The 13,548-nt window shown below is 39.6% G+C and overlaps 1 protein-coding gene across 3 annotated transcripts in view; it reads right to left on the minus strand.

Annotated features, from left to right (window-relative positions):
• LOC128894619 (glycogen-binding subunit 76A) overlaps positions 1–13,548 on the minus strand; it is a 58,838-nt gene that overhangs the window by 18,844 nt on the left and 26,446 nt on the right. Inside the window, exon 1 of one of the 3 annotated variants that reach the window (XM_054156464.1) lies at positions 1,830–1,882. The exons of the other annotated variants lie outside the window; for them this stretch is intronic. The gene's annotated coding sequence lies outside the window, so the exon portion shown is untranslated. Of the gene's footprint in view, positions 1–1,829; positions 1,883–13,548 lie in introns of those variants that run through there. 3 annotated transcript variants of the gene reach the window in all.

Genomic DNA, 13,548 nt, shown 5'->3' on the forward strand with positions numbered 1-13,548 from the left:
AGATAAATCTCGCAGTGCTCGACGAATCTTACCTGGGTAATCGCGACAGATATCGTTAGATTAATGGCAAATGATCCTGCAACCTACAGCGGAGAGATCTACCGCGACAGGCACAGGAAAAGAGGGGAAGGAAAAAAGAAGCAACGACGAAACAGGAAACGATGCCAGACGGAGAAGCGAATCCTCGAGAAATTATCGATAGGGAAGCTCGCGAGTGCTGGCACGATAAGAACCTGAGATGGAATTTCAAATTTTCTATTTAGAAATTCGAATTTGTATAAATGTATAGCAAGTTAAAGTAAAAGACAGCAAATTATTTTTTAAAGAGGTATCAATCGAAACGTCCAAGAAAAATGAACTTACGAGCTAAATAATAAATGACCCATCGGTTGCTAACGATAAATAGCAACAGTTGCTCCATTGTAACTGGCTGAGGAAGGAAGAATAGAACATAAAAGAATGGAATAATGTAAAACGATACACCAAGTGCTGTAGGGAGATGGCGTGACCTGTATAGAACGAAAGAAATTTACTTTTGTATCATATCCGTTTGGATAAGGTATTAGGTCATAGGTACATTTAACAATTATTTTTTTTGGGAAACAATTGATTTGCTGGATGATCCGTTTCTTAAATAAATTATTTCATTTTCGAGGGTTCCCAGAATATTCGTTATTTTATTTCATTATTTATCCTCGTTAACAGATAAGGCATTGTCAATAATATTACAAAACAACCAAAATAATCATAGAAAGCTGTCATAACAAATATTTTAAGAATTTCAAAAATGTCTTCCTGTACACGAAAAATAATCTCGACTTTGAATTGATTAATTCAACTTTGCTTCGAGGCACTCTATAAAATCTACACGAATAACAGACAATTGACGATTATGTAAATCAGGGAGACAAGAAATGTCGATCATTATAGGTACCAGATACGTATTATTCGTTCGGAACGATCAATTTATATGCGTCATAAATGCACGTACTGCTACTTAGACGGTACGTACGACCAGACGCGATGTACGAACGATCAAAAATTTATTAGCAAAACCAGTTCAGCGTCTGTCAGAATTACGTATTCATTCTAAATCGAGCACGAATCGGATTTGCGCGACGTGATATCGGAATGTATTCATGCAGAAAGGTTTCCATTTATAGCGGAATGAACAGTCATTCGACAGAGACTGTAATCGATTCCGTGAATTCGAAATGAGGGATTCTATTTTTGGATACCAGTCTTGTGACATTTTAAATTTTGGTCTCATACTATAGAATATAAAAATAGAGAAAATATAAAGGTAAAAAGATAAAACAGAAAGACAAATAGAAGGAAATAAAATTAAAGGAACCAGAAGAAGAAGAAGAATTATTTTCAAGGAATTGAATACCAGAAAAATGAGATATTGGAGCAAAGATGACTCTTCAACCTAAGAATTGAAATAAATCGATATTAAAGCATGCGATCAATGCTGCATACGCTCCAACGCTTCGAAGATTACAGTATCTCCATGGAATATGATATAGAATTATAGATTATCAAACAATCAAGTGCTTTCACCGGAATTTATCTTTGGAATTTCGTCGTTTCTTTTTCCACGAATTATGATCGTATTAAGACCAACACGCGAGTAACTGCTGGTCGTGTAGCATGGTCGAAGGTGAGCAACGTGGAAGAGGTTAATAATAAGAGTCAACCGGTACTGGCGTCCTATTACTGACGGGGAAGATTAGAACGGCACGGTAACCGACGTATGACTGCGTCGGGGTTGCGACGAGTCATTAATGCATTCGAACAAAACATCTGTGGAAGCTGTAATTACTTACGCTTACGATGAATTGCGTTTCAAGTGCGCCACTTAACGAACCGTGCACGATGGACAGTCTACCGTGCAATGAAAATTCCCTGCCAATCCACGAGGCGGTACACCTTGCACTTTTCCGTCAGTCTAAATTTAGACTTGCACACGCCAGAATTCTAACAATGCGCGACAAAGAGTCGAGAAGTGGTCCTGTGGAGCACAGGGTACAAAAGGAATGATCGAGGAATATTCTCGGAGGATTCAAACACTTTTTTTGTTAATAATTCAAATGAAAATGTATCAAGGGGAGAAGCTGGACCAGTGAAAATCATAGGTACATTTAACAATTATTTTTTTTGGGAAACAATTGATTTGCTGGATGATCTGTGTGCTGAGTTTGTTACAGATATATTGAGTAATACAAAAATAATGTTTATTTAGATATTTTTAATAAAATAGTAATGCTGGAGTTACTTTTTTATCGAGTTGAAAAAGTGAGTCTCAACAGGTGGTCAAGCGCGTTTAGAGAAAATTAAACGGAACAAGGGAAAATGTGTATATCTATTCGCATCAGTAATTAAAATGTGCTTCAAATATAAAAAAATATTTATTATAAATTTACTCTAATACCAAACAAACTGTCTCACTCCAGCTTCCAGCAGTGATGGAAATAATGGAAACACGAACCAAAAATTCAATTCTCTATCGGACTTCTTCCAATTTCGCGAGCTCCGAACAGACGGGGCGTGAACAGGAAGTTCATCATGTGTTGTCAGTTCACACGCGTCGTCGAGCCAATTTTTGTCCCTTGCGCAAGTTGCAAAGCGTCGTGTATCGCGAATACAAAGCGTGGCTGGCTCTCCTCGAGTTCTCAGCCTTGTGCTATTCTTAATTGATCGAAGTAGGTCAAGGTGTGCGTGTGTGTGCGTGTGTCTAATGATCGTTAGAAAACTTGTCAGAATTTTGGTCGAAGACGCGTTCGTTGAACCGCCGAGCGAAAACCAGACATCTCGATAACTTAATATATCGGGCGAGCCTGATACATCGTGCATGTCCCGTTCGCCAGGTCGGTGGCAACGCTTTCACGAATCACATAGAGCAAGACGAATTCTATTTCAGATCCGCTTAGGCGATCGGATTCCTGCGCCATACGATATTTTAATAGTTACGTCGATACGACAGCGCATCGATTATCTAACCTACATCCTTGTAAAAATCGGCTGCGGCTTGGCAAACGCAACACTATCCCGACGATCTCAGCCGCGACTATGCGTTATTGCGTGATAAACCCGTCGTCGAAGAACAAATATGCATTTCACACCTCTGGCTAACATTTTATTTTCATGAGACTGGTAAGGTGGAAGACCGACAACGTTTTCACGATTAATTATATTTGAAACTACTTGATCGATTTTAATGATTCTGGCTTTAAGTATGCTCAGAATATATATGTAATACAATCAATTATGTAGGTACGCGAAGAAAGAATCTTGGGGTACAAGAAACTAGGAAATGCGACTGGTATCAGTGAGATACAAAAGATCTCGATTACTGCAGAAAATCAGACCTGGATTCTTGCAATAATCGAGGTAATATATGAACACAATTAATTCTAACGAATCATCTTTATAAAATCGAAAACAATTTCCGTAAAGCATGTCAGCAATTAAAAGAAAGGACCTAGATCATCATTCGGTCATCTTCATTTTCCTACGTTGCAGATAACTCATCTCCGGCTTCGCGAAGCAGCAACATTGCATGCAACCGAGTTGAATATCCCAAGCCTTATCTGCTCGCCAATCTATCCTCGTTTTTTACCAAGGTGTTGGCACTCCGAGGTCCTGAAATTCTTCCATACTTAACGGGTGTTCCGCGACGGTTTCAGCGATGGCTATCGAGAGAATTAAGATTTAATCGCGATAGGTGGTCTATCGGCGCGATGTTTCCGCTGGATAAACATCCATCTGTGTACTAGTTCGCCCATTATCGTCGCCTGTGTTTCGACATGTTAACATTGTTATCAGTCCCTGCAGCCTTGGCATGCATTGAACCGAGCTACCAACAAGTAAATAGATAAAGACAATTGAAAAATGGCTATTGACATTTCACGATTGTTTTGCACACGTGAATCACGTTCAGGGACGATCCTCGTATCGCATAGATGGCCAGAATTTTATCCGAATAGCCGATAAGAATAGAAACGTATTATTCGTGACGTTTGTTCTATTGGATAGTTACGTTTTTATTCGTCTACTGTGGAATATTTCATTGCGTAATTCAGACACTTATTGTTATTCCTCGAGAAATGAATGAAGGATTGTTTGTTTTCTATTATCGTTTGAAGGAGAAGAATCTAAACAAATTTTTACGTGTTACTTGTTAAACAGCATTTACTGGTTCAACTATGAAACGAATGTCAAAATTATGCGAGTAAATGAAGTCGAAATCTACGAAGTCTACACGGGAAGCAGTTTAATGACGTTTCAACCACGAGTCTTCAATTGATTTCTACGATAAATTACTTTCATTCGAAGAACTTCAATTAAGAAGTATGCATATCAAAATTATGTGAATAAATGAAGTCGAAATCAATGTCTTTATGGGGACCAATTTAATATCAACTACAAGACACGAGTTGACTTCTAGGACAAAACATTTTTATTCAAAGAATTTTTAAGGTACCCCCAACATAGCGTCTCGACTTGCAAGGAATGTTTACATGGAACTTTTCCATCGAAGTACTACCATAAGTTTAACATACCCTCCGCGATAAGGCTATATTTCACGAGGACTTATCTCGACAACTATTCAATGGAACGAACATTGAGAATAAATCTCTACAGGGTGTCTTCGTCGTTCGTCGTTCGTATAAAATTTGTGCAGAAGATAGCGCGAAAGTCGATGGAAACGCAATCAAGCTCACAGAACGGGTCTCTGCCGGCTATCGGCTAATTATAACGCTGTGATACACGACTTTTTCTCCTCCCCGCATGTTCTTCTTGCATCCCACCCCGTACTCCGTATAATGTATCCTCAAGAAGTCATTGCGCCAACGCGATCCCTTCTGTTTTTTCCCTTTTTTTTTTTTTAAATATGATCGAGAGCTTATAAAGCAAAGGCATGCACACTAGAGGTTATCGCTCAGCGATTCACAATAAGCGTCCTTTTTGATTGGTTACGTCCGACAGATGATATCTTGCTTTTTCAATAATTAACGCGTTAATTACGATTCGTTCTTCGAGCATCGAAGAAGGTCGATACAAAGAATGCGATAGCGCTCGCGATAACCGAACGACGAATTCGAGTGTCGCCGAATTTCGAGTGGTTCGACGATTTCGATTAGACATTCGTAATCCGTTCGTAATCGCATCGAGTGTATGACGAACATTTTTTTTTTTAATTATTAACTGTTAAGTCATTTCGCGCGAGTAAGACGTAAACAGCCACTCGTGGCATATTTTCGATCAGATGCAAACAACAACACTCGTTACGACACGTGGTAAATGTATGCCACTGTAAATATTTGCATGACTACTAACGACCTCGGGTGTTGATGCAACTTTCGTTAATCGCGAGATAAGGGAAATGTAATGGTATTTGCGCGGTGTTCCTTTGCATTTTTTTTTTTTATATTTGACCAAGCATCAATAATATCCCGTATAAAGGTTATAGGTTGCTTCGCGATAAAATTTCTAAAGCGCTACGTTCCCTTAGGGGTAAGGTAGTTGCACGTCTTGAGGATATTAAGCAGATGAAATTGCTCCAAAAAATACTTTCCTACTGTACGATATACATATAAACACCCTGCAAAAGAGGACGTTGTAACACTCGCATCTGCTTTTGCAATTAATTCCCAAAAAGGACTTCCTTTCGGAGCATCACAACCCTTTTAAACAGTAACAAACAACACTATCAGGTCACTTTATGAGCTCATGTTTATATTTAATAAAAGAATGCGGAAATTTTCGACGTAGAAAAAGAGGTTGATTGTTAATCACTAATTCCATTTCTTCGTAACACTTAACACGTTGAACACTGCGTCACCCATATATGGGTGACAGAGTTTTTCACTAAGGAACTTCAGCAATTACTTTTAAGAGCTAAGTGTTAATGAAAATAAGTAACACGACAAATTTTAGATTCTCTACTTTGGAACTGTCTCAAGACAAAATGTAACCCTTTAGACATTTCCATGTGAATCAGTCTGGCGGTGAATGTATCAAAGATACGGTTAACGTATAAATTTAAATAGCAGAACAAGTGGCAGGAACTTGTGAGATGACCTGACACATGACCCAGAAGCAATCATCCGCGGAATTCGCCCTCAGGAGTTCTCCTAGGGTTAAACTAGATCAAACAGTGAAGAAAGGGGTGGCAACAAGTATGCGCCAAGTGGTGTAGCGTGGCCAAACCGGCGGGGGGAGGAACGCAGGGAGGAGGCCAAGCCTGCGGAGGGTAATTTATTTAAACGACGGCCTATCTGCACGTCTATCGGGTTGCTAGTCTCGCGGTGGTTCGCTGATAAATCTCTTTCTCTCCGGCTCGTGGTGTGTCGGTACTCTTTTCTGGCTCCTCGACGTGGAAAAGGAGAAGGCGGGAAGGGTTACCAACTAGGAAGGCTTGTTAGTAACTTCAGCAAAGCGCCGGGCGCAGCAACAAGCCGTTTTGTTTCCCCGTTTCGTAGCTGGACCGACGATAAGGAGTTTCGCGCAACGACCCGGCGCCCGTAAGGACCGCAACGTGTACGGCAACGATTCGCTGAACCACGAAGAAATCCGGGTGCCATACGTCTTCGCGCAGATTAGATCGCCATATCCACCGTGACTCGATGTTACGACGCTGGATTTTCGATAATAAAACGACAGGATTGCGATCATTAATCTCGAAAAGGAGCTAGTTACCGTTAACGTCAGAGTTTCGGACCTGGGGCGTTCTAACCATTCAATGGCCTCGTTTGGAACCAGGAAACGCTGCTTTGTCGCAGGTGTAATGAAGCCGCGAGAACGGTCAATCTTATGATCCAGCCGTTTCTTGAAGGAGCAACTATGAGTCTCTCGAACCTTGAGGCTGAGGTATCTGAGACTAGCCCTTGAGAAATTATGGTGGAGCAAGTTAGGTTTGTTTCGTTTCATCAGTAAGTAGTGCATGTACGATATTTATTCACCTAATTTATTTAATTCAATGTTTAACCCTACAATCGTGTGAAAGTACACATGAGATGCACGTGTTCCATTTATTCTGTTGCGTGTTCCTAAGGTTCAGTTGCTTCTTTTTTAATAAGAAACCACGGTTTTGTTTCGTACTCGATGTTTCTAAGAAAAACGATCAAAGTAGTCACAGAAGGTTTTTCGCTCGGCTTACGAAGATTTCACGGTTTTGTTCCGAGATTCCTTCGACATCGGCGTGTTCCGACGAAAGTGCTTGCGCTGTTCGCCGCGCTATTTAAATATCAGCGATGTCGGTAAAGTCTGGAATTTAGAGGCTTGCGTTCGCCGGGAGCACCGTAATAAGCGTATAGCTTTGGGTTTCTTGCGAGAGCATCGCGAACTTAGCGTTAAAGTTCACGCGATTGTAACTGAAACTGTGCAATCCTCTCAAGAATGATTAAAATTCATGTCATTGATGAACTTTTGATCTACATAATATCCTTTTTACGAAAGAAACTATTTTCTTCAAGAGTCAACTTCACTAATTACCAACGATTCCACTCCATCAATTACTAAAAATATCCCAATCCAATTCAATCTTCTCATTGCCATTTTCGTTCCCTAATAATTAACAAGCAGAACTTCATCGGGGATTAAATTGCCTAAATAAAAATAAGCGCAGTCGTTCAGGAGTAAAGTCGTTCCGAGGATAGGCAACCACAAATGCAAAACCGGTGAGCAACAAAGTTTCATGCAATAGATACGACGAGCGCCGTGCAAATATCTGCACTGACCTTACCCACCGTATCGTGTGCTCATTATCATCCACGATTAAGCACTCACTCCGTCGCTGAATCGTCATGCGCGCCGCGAATTCGTGTAAGCACGTTTCGACAACGCGCTCGTGTTTGCGTACTGCCATAAGCGAACGCATCTTGATGTGTTTCGTCGCGAAACATCCGCAACATTCGCGCGAGTTTACTATGCTGTTCACAGCCGCGATAAAGCCCGTCTACGTGGCCGCAAACGCAACAAAGTCGCATAAGCGTTGACTCGTGTCTAGCGCCAGTCAAGTCTCGATGGCTTCGATCCCCGATCAGAGATGATGTATGCAGTTCTTGTGGCAACAAAAACGATTCAACCGAAAGGAAAAAGTCGCGTTCGCGCGTGCAACAAGCGTACATGTATTGTAGGAAGTATTTATCGACGCCATCGTGACAAGCTCTGAGCGTGGAGCACCGTTACGGACAGTTTTAGAATGGTGATTTCAATGCCCGCATCGGGCATCGCGCATCTCCGGATACTAATCGAATTTCGTGTGACTTGTTGATTGCTCGTCTGATATCTCGATGAATAGCACTTTTTGGGGTGATAAAAACGATAAGTGAATGAATTTTTCATCGATTACGGACTTTTAATTATTTCTTTTAGAGTTCAGGAGGAAGTATATGTAAGGTAGAAAGAAGAGATATGTTTCAGTGAAATGTAGGAGGATATTCTGGTTAATTTATACTAATATTAAAGAATTGTATATTTAAGTGAAAAGCAGGAGGATCTTTCAACCTTTTGCTTGGATATTTGATGTCTTTCTACCTTATATAACTCGGTTAATTTATGCGTATGAAATATTCATGCGATCGGAAACGTTACTAATAGAATTTGGACTCAGTTTGAGATACGACAATTTGAGACCTCAACAAAATCCTCGCATCGACTGAAATACCAAAATAGAAGTCGGTTAATCGAACACGCTATTCATAGTAAACGTATTAAAGCACTCTCGAGGTAATGACGAATTAGCGATTTACGTCCATCCCTATGACATTCAGGATGTTGCAACCAAATAAATGAGTATATTTAATACGATCGATCAAATATGTCGTTTTGTTACCGAACACTGCAAATTAATTTCCAGGCAATTTATCGAGGACTCAACTCTCGCCATAGAAACTGATTAAAACCTGTCAGATAATAAAGCACATTTTCAAACAGAAAGAAAAAGATTAGGTTACGCATTCAATTTCTGCGAAATCAGATAATCATTTATCTACGTGTGGAGACGAACAAAATCGAGTTTGGGAATGAGATTTCGTCGACTTCATTGCGCAAGAAAAACGAGTCGACTCGGGTGTCACGAGGATAAAAGGAAAGATACAAACGGTGCATAAGAATATACAATTTCTCAGGAAATTTGTATTCACGAGAATGCAAGGGCGATGCAGCAATAAAGTCGTCACCGGATTCAAAAAGAACCGACGAAGACGAAAGCTTCGATGGGACTGGCATTGGCGTTTCCTCCGATGTAGTTCTTTTTTTCAGACGAATCATGTGGAATTATTAATATCCAATCGAACGACCCAGCAATAAACAAGCTTATCGCCCCCGACTTTTCATACTCAATCGAAACGAATAAAGTTGCGTGGACGATTAGCTGACAACTCGCCTGCTTAACGCAATTATACACGTCGACGACGGTTTTAATTGAAAATAATGAAAACTAATGTTTGTTGGTCTAGACATGCGTTGTTTATTGATCGACTAATTGAAAATTAAATCTTTGGCCACTTGATGGATATTGATGTGTACGTTGACTTTTATATCAAAATTACTTTTATATATCCGGACATATAAATTAAAAATTCTAGCTTTGACTATAATAATTGCAAGTCACGAAGATGTTTCAAATCCACTAGTCAAAAGGTGGAGATAAATAACTCTCAGGTCTGACGAGTCAGACGAATATTACGCCTTATTAATAGAATGTTTGTCCATTTATAGCAAGTGGAAATATGGAAGAACGTACGAGGATATGCACACTTTTCTTTAAATTCCAATTTATCATCGGTGAAAGTATGAATTTGCTCGAACGTCTCCAGTCTATTTATTAATTCACTCTTTCTTCCAATCCTCTCTAAACGGTTAACGAATTATTATTAACAGAAGACCCCACACGCCGTCACGCGAAATGCTAACAATGTCGTTCCGACTCGGGGGAAGGATATTATCAGAGTTATCGGCAGTTCTTGCATCCGCTCGGCAATAAATCCGCGAGGCTATCTCTAACAAAGTGCTGCACTTGAAGCAACCAAGAAAACTCGTTCATTCATTGTCAGCTGTTGGGGAACACGATAACCGGCCAAGCCGTATGGAAAATTCTATGAATACGTAATCGTGCCGGATAAGAGAGAATTCGGAGTCCAGCGAAATGAAACTAGTTTTATCAATTCGTGCACTGATTTTTATTAGCGGCCAGGAAATTGAACGTTCGTGTTTATCTCGGGCAAATTTGAATTTCCTCGGAACGGTCGAACCGGGATTTTTAAACGATCGAATACAGTTATCGAACGGGCGCTTCGACTGCCGCGAATTCGATAAGGGGACAGGAATATCGCGCGGGGATGCATTAAACGAATTTCAAATGTGACTTCATCGCGAAAAGAAAAGTACTCGTTGAACGGTAACGATAAAGTTCACTTTTTCAATGACTAGTTCCTCTATTTAGCGCAACCGTGCAGGTGCAGTGTGCAGCACTTGTTTCTTTAATGGGACTACCTGTTCATTTTACATGAATCGATTCACTGTGCAAGTGGAAGGATTATATATTACTTTCCTGATTTCTGGATTCGTTGATATCTCTCCAGAATAATTTAAATACTGTAATAGTAAGAGTGGAAATTAATTCTGTGCATTTCCGAGGTAGACCTAGTGCTTATTTATAAGCAAAAATCATGCAGATTTTAATTTTTGTCTCGATCGGATATTCCAGGAGAGCACAAGTATAACTAAATGACATTTGACCCATTGTAATCTACACGAGATCGGTTTGAGAACTTAGAATGATGAGTAAATATTTTTACTTAAACTACTGTTATAATCGACTGAATGTAAAACTACGGAATTAATTTCTACACCTTTCTTTTCTAATCGATAACAACATTTATCGATTAGAAAATAGCCAAGGCTCGTACCAGTTTCGAAATCATTCCGTACATTGTTCGTCGCCACGATGCAGTCGAGTGTAAACGGTTGCACCGAATGCAGTCCCCCGAAATGGTCGTCTGAACGAACATTTTCGGTGTCAAGGTGTTCAAGAAGACGCACACTATCGGCTCGGCCTTCGTTTTGCGGTGGAACGTTAATTCATTCATGGCACGAGCCGTAAGGGGAATAACCTGGCCGACCACAGTCACCATCGAAAAATCCCCCTCGATCAATTACTCGACCGTGATATCACGCGTGGCACGAGAACAGTCAAACACCAGAAAGCAAATTGGAATGCCAAGATTAATCGGGATCATTCTACAACGGAGTTTCAATCCCGCAGTTTTATTCTCTAGTGTAAACTAAGAGAACCGAAGATAACTCTAGCTGAAAGTAATTTTTGCGTGCAGTGAATAAAAAAGGGAGGAACAGTTTTATCACAAATATTATGTTCGCAAGCCGATGAAAATCATTCTCTTCTGTATTTTTGAATGACTCCTTCTCAGTGATTATTTGACTCAACTCGAACTCGATTAATAAAGATAATCGTTCAATAAAACAGAATTTAAACGAGTTTCCTCATTTTTGAATATCAAACTAAATAAGGAATACTTCTATCCCGAAAAAAAGAAGATATAATAAATATTCCTCAAGCGTTCTTGTACTCGAGGAATTGTCAACAAAATTTCGTCTCGCGTTTCGATTAAAATAAAAACGGACCACGAATCCGGAATGTGGACGAACAAAGAATTGCGCGGAAAAAAATAAACAGAATAATTGGCGTTTGCATAAGACGTTTAGCGCATCGATGAGTCGCGACGCGACGAGAAGAGAACGCTGGAAGTCACGAGTGATACGATACCGGGCGAACTAAATATAAATGTGTTATTAGATACGTGTTTTAATTTCAGAATAAATAACGCACTTATCTGCGGCTTTTTCGATATATCGCGATAAGTCGACCAGCGCCAATGTAAATCAGCCAAGCCAACGAGTTCGATTTTTAAGGAATTCGCTTCGCGTTTGAGATGTTACACGATGGAAATCTTGACAAATCGAACGAATTTCGTTTGATCGTCGCGTCTTGAAAATGGGGGAATAATTCCTCTTTAATGCCTCTTAATCTAAAGCATTCCTTTTTAATTCTAAGCGTAGGTGGAATTTCTAGATAAAAATTTCGTACGTATAAAGGATAAACAGTTCCAGATCCGCGACTTGCTCGACAAAAATTGCAATTTGAATTATAAAATGAAATTAAATTGCAAGTTGAATGGAGGAAAGCTAATCCGAGCAAGTGTTTGATTGGATAATCGTAGCAAATGATTGGCTATATACGATGTTTCTATTTATCATCAAATTAAATTATTGCCCGTCATTGTTTAGCAGGCAACAAGCAACGCGTGGTTAAACCTGGTCACGTTTGAAACACTGTTTCTTTGACTAAACTTCAGAAAGCGTCGAGTACATTCAGAAGCCACAAGTTCAAGACTTGGACAAATAAAAGAGGGTAGGTAAGATCTCTGCGAAAAAGGGAAACCTTTGAAGGAAATCTTTGCACTAGCAATAAGCAGTAATTGTACATGTGTGGCAGACACGCGAAGAGAGCAAGAGAAGCAACGTATTTGCATAAATATTCAAGTGATAAACAGACAGGAGCACGTGAACTGTTCTTCAGGAGCATGTGGTTGTTGAAGAAAAACAGGTTACGAAAAAGAGGCTAGTGACATGCTTGCAGAGCACTCGGATTAGCCAACATTAAATCCTTAAGATCCTAAAGTAATGATGATCTTCTCGAGCGCTGCTTAGGCGGATGTCATTAAAATAATAACGAGAGTTAGGATGGGCTTGTTTGGGAGATTTTAAGATACATCAGTAGGACAAAAAGCGCTCGAGTCAATGTCGCCATTTTGAACAGAAATCAAGTTTACGAAATAAATAATAATATTCTTGCCCTCTGCAAACGATGGATATTCCTATGCCAGAAATACAAATTTTTCGAACGAGTAGTTTCACTGCGAAAAAACATGAATATTTTACGTCTGACTGAACGGCGCCGTATCGGCAGATACATCCAGAGATATTAAACTCTTATCTAAATACAAATTTCGCGCAACGAATAAATGATAAAGCGGCTTTTTATCAGGTATTCGTTAAGAAGATTAGAATTTGCATTGTAGAAACATTTTACAACAAAGAGAAGACTTAACCGTTCAGTCCAGTAAACGTAATATATACGTTACTGTCTTTATTTTTCGTAATGCATACGTTGCTTTATAATTCTTTATTTATTTTTCGACTAAAATTATTGCCCATTTCTGCATGATGCAAATCATCATGCTCCTCGAACCTTGGAATTCGCGATATTGCATTCGAGTCACGAGATTCGTTATAAAATATTCTTTTCCACATTGTGCCATTTAAAAAAGTCACAATACACGAAAAAGTTCGTGCATAAACATGATGTCCTGTAATGAGTGGTATAATAAAAAAAAAGGAGAAGACTCTACGTTCAAAAATGAACCCAAAACGTACAATAAAATCTTTTCGTAGGATGTCCTGTTTTCGAGAAAACTGATCTTGAAACCTGTTTGGAGCACGCGCTCGTCTTACTGCAAC

The sequence above is a fragment of the Hylaeus anthracinus genome, unplaced genomic scaffold (genome assembly GCF_026225885.1).
Source record: "Hylaeus anthracinus isolate JK02 unplaced genomic scaffold, UHH_iyHylAnth1.0_haploid 4, whole genome shotgun sequence".
In the NCBI taxonomy this organism is placed as follows: Eukaryota; Metazoa; Arthropoda; class Insecta; order Hymenoptera; family Colletidae; genus Hylaeus; species Hylaeus anthracinus.